This window comes from Giraffa tippelskirchi, chromosome 13 (assembly GCF_054371585.1).
Source record: "Giraffa tippelskirchi isolate mGirTip1 chromosome 13, T2T-mGirTip1v1.2.pri, whole genome shotgun sequence".
NCBI classification, from domain to species: domain Eukaryota; kingdom Metazoa; phylum Chordata; class Mammalia; order Artiodactyla; family Giraffidae; genus Giraffa; species Giraffa tippelskirchi.
In genome coordinates this window covers 70,144,426-70,148,081 of record NC_137287.1, presented here as the reverse complement: position 1 = coordinate 70,148,081, position 3,656 = coordinate 70,144,426, and the positions used below count along the sequence as shown (strand labels likewise).

The 3,656-nt window shown below is 37.9% G+C and overlaps 1 non-coding gene across 1 annotated transcript; it reads right to left on the bottom strand.

The window, feature by feature from the left end:
- Window positions 1-1,449: 1,449 nt before the first annotated feature.
- LOC145533660 (U6 spliceosomal RNA) lies at window positions 1,450-1,556 on the bottom strand. The gene has a single exon (XR_014074240.1). It is a non-coding gene; the product is annotated as a U6 spliceosomal RNA (small nuclear RNA).
- Window positions 1,557-3,656: the final 2,100 nt, after the last annotated feature.

The following is a 3,656-nucleotide window of genomic DNA, read 5'->3' as shown; positions in this document are numbered from 1 at the left end:
ACCAACACATTATTTTGCCTTATTTATTCACCACCTATTCTCAAAATGGCCTGCTGCTGCTGTTGCTAAGTCACTTCAGTCGTGTTTGACTCTTTGCAACCCTATGAACCATAGCCCACCAGGCTCCTCTGTCCATGGGATTTCCTAGGCAAGAATACTGGAGTGGGTTGCCAGCCTCTTCCAGGGGATTTTCCCCACCCAGGGATCGAACCCAAGTCTCTTGCATCTCCTGCATTGGCAGGCGTGTTCTTTATCACTAGCGCCACCTGGGAAGCCGCCAAAATGGCCTATAATTATTCAACACAGATTAATGTATCCAATCTTGTCATAGTTTATGCATCCTTTATGCATCCAAAATGGCCTACAAGGATGCATAAGCTGTGACAAGATTGGATACATTCAAATTCAACTGTGTTGAATGATAAAAAAAAAAAAAGCAAGTTTGAGGCAAAACAATAAAGAAATTAGACTAAAATACATAAAATAACAACCGACCATTTGTCCATTAATAGGCCATATAGACAGCTGGACATATTTATATTAGTCAGGATAGACTGTGTTTTGCTATGATAAAAACAGTTTCAAAATCTCAGGGGCTTGAAACCATGAAGCTTTAGTTTCTCTTTCCGGTAACCGGAAGGTTACTACAGGTGACCTGGAGGCCTGCTCCCCACCCACCTCTCTAATTTCTACACCATTGAGAAGTCACTGTGTCTCATGTGGTCGGTCCCTCTGCAGAGGAAAAAAAAGAGCTTTGAAGGATCTTGCACTAGCAATTAAATGCGGTGGTCGTGTTGCTTTGGCTCATTCTCATTGGCCAGAGCTAGTCTCGTGACTCCACCCTGGAGAGAGCTGGAAAGTCCTGCCTTCCCTGTGGAAGGAGATGAGCTGGATATCGGTGGACAGCAGGAAGCAGGCAGGGTGAAAAAGAAAATCGGGGCAGATCTGATTCATTGTGTTCTTGAGATAAAAACAAACACAACAGCTCAGGAAAGTTACAACTACTTTTTTTTTTTTTCAGCAGGTGAAACAATTTTATTTCACAGTTGTCTTTAAAACCACAAAGACACTATGTTCTTCATATAAAAACATTAGTAAGAGAACTATACTTTCTAGAAAATGAGTATAGAGACCCTTTTAAAGAAAAATGAACCCAATTATATGGTTTTGGTGGCAGCTTAGGAAAAACTCACATCTGAACTGATTCCTAAAACATACCATTCTGTCCCACCATTCTGCATCTTTTGGTCCAAAGTATAGATTATTGTCATCAGTATGTGCTCCTGCATTCTTACATGTATGACAATACATATATAGACTGGTTTATCACTTAATGTTCCATTGGTTCATCAGCCTTTTCTGCAGGTTCATCAGCAGGTTGAGTAGGCTGTGCCTTTCTCTGTGGTCTTTCTTCCAGACCTTCCAGGAATGGAGACACATCATCATCATAAAAATATGGAACGCTTTACGAATTTGCATGTCATCCTCGCGCAGGGGCCATGCTAATCTTTTCTGTATCGTTCCAATTGTAGTATATGTGCCGCGGAAGCGAGCACATACAACTACTTTTGATTCTAGGATCAGATAGGAATTTCTCCAGGACTCGTGACAAAAAGGACAATGGGGAACTTCTTACATCAGCCTTGCAGTACTTTTGAAGCCTTTTCTTATAAGGGCTGATGACATCACAACCATCCACAGTTTGTTTAAAGAAACTCCAGAGGAGTCAAATTCTTGTGGCTTAGGAATCTACCTCTCTGCTAAGCTCTTGATTCAGGGATGTATTTAAACATTCCACCTCAAAGACTGTGTTTCATCAATTGAGGGGCAGTAAGCACTGGATAGGGGTCTCAAGGAAGCTTCTGGACAAGAGCTATTGTTTACTGCCAGGAGAGAACCAGCCCACCCTTCTTACTAACTCTTAACATGGATTAGTTAATATCCGAATATAGATAGTATTTTGGTTGTCTTCCTGTTCACAGATTCTGTTTTCTACTATGTCCAAGTTGCCGTGTTTTTCTGAACTGCTTTATCTATTTGACCTTTTTTTTTAATGATTCAGATATTCTGGTAAAATTCTTTCCTATAATTCTTACCTATATATCAATATACTTTCTTGAACTTATTAATCACAGACTTTTAAAACTAAACTTTTAAATTTTAGAATAGTTTTAGATTTTAAAAAGTAGTTGAGAAGACAGTGCAGAGAGTTGATAAGTAAACCACACCTTGTTTCACCTATTGTTCACATCCTACATTATTGATATTATGATACTTAGGTTGCCAGATCCTACCTGGCCCTTCCTCTTTTCACTGCCCCATTATTAATGATTTCCATCCATATCTGAAATTCCACTCTTACCAAGACAATGGGCCTTCATGGGTTCTTTGGAATGTGTTATGATGCTTCTGCTGAATTTCTACCTCTCCTATATATTGCACATGAAAATGGACAAAATTCAATAACCAATTATTACCAACCCAATACTCATTTTACTAAACAACAAAATGAAGTTTCCAAGTTCAACTTAACCTGCTAAAACTAAAATTTAACTGGAAAGAACACAAAATTCCTGCTTAATTCCACCCACAAATTCTCTTACCTGACACATCTATTATCATAATTATTACCACGGAAGTCAAAGATCCATCTAAGTTCTTCGTTTCTTAGATCCTGGAGGAGGGAGACTAGTTTCAAAACTTTCCATTAAAAATCTGCAAAAATTAACTGCTGTTGGGAAAATAGGAGAACAAAGGTATAAATACATGGTGGAAAAAATATGTATATGTACACATACAATTTCAATCATGATTTTCAAATGCTGTTACCATGATCCTTACCACTTAGACTCCACTGTTTTATATGATACATAACAAAGCAAAATGAGACAACACAAAACAGTACGTGTGATAAAAACTATTACCACGCCAATACAGAGGATTACAAAAAAACTTTTTTAAAAATGAATATAGGGACCTCCCTGGTGGTCCAGTGGTTAAAACTTCACCTTCCAATACAGGGGGTGTAGGTTTGGTCCCTGGTCGGAGAGCTAAGATCCCACATGCCTCACAGCCAAAACACCAAAACATGAAACAGAGGAAACATTGTGACAAATTCAGTAAAGACTTATAAATATAACTGGATGAATAAAAATTTGGATCTAGGAAAGGGTCAAGGAAAAAAACGAAATCATTTTATTTGGAAAAGAAAAAGATGAAGTTAAAAATAAATGAATTTATATACCAGATTAATATATCAACAATAATCTCCTGTTCATTTTAGTGTAAACCGCCTCAAACCCTCTGTAGAATGAAGCAGGATTCAGTGTTTAATCAGCGCATCACGTACTAAAGAGAAAAAAAGGTAAAATTTCAACTGTGTCCTGTGTCATCTATACTACTACTTCTGAGATATTCTTTTCCATCTTTCTTCTCTTCTCGATAGTTGCAGTGTTACTAAATGCTTTTTGAAGTTTTCTCCTTGGATTATCAAAGCTAAATTCACCATCAGCTTCCACCCACCAATCCACCCACTTGTTCATTTCCCACTCTCTGTCAGTGGCACCATCATTTCCTGCATTACTAAAGCTTAATTTTTTGAGTCATCAATGACTCATTCTTCTTATCTTCTGATTTTATTTAGTCCCCATGAAATC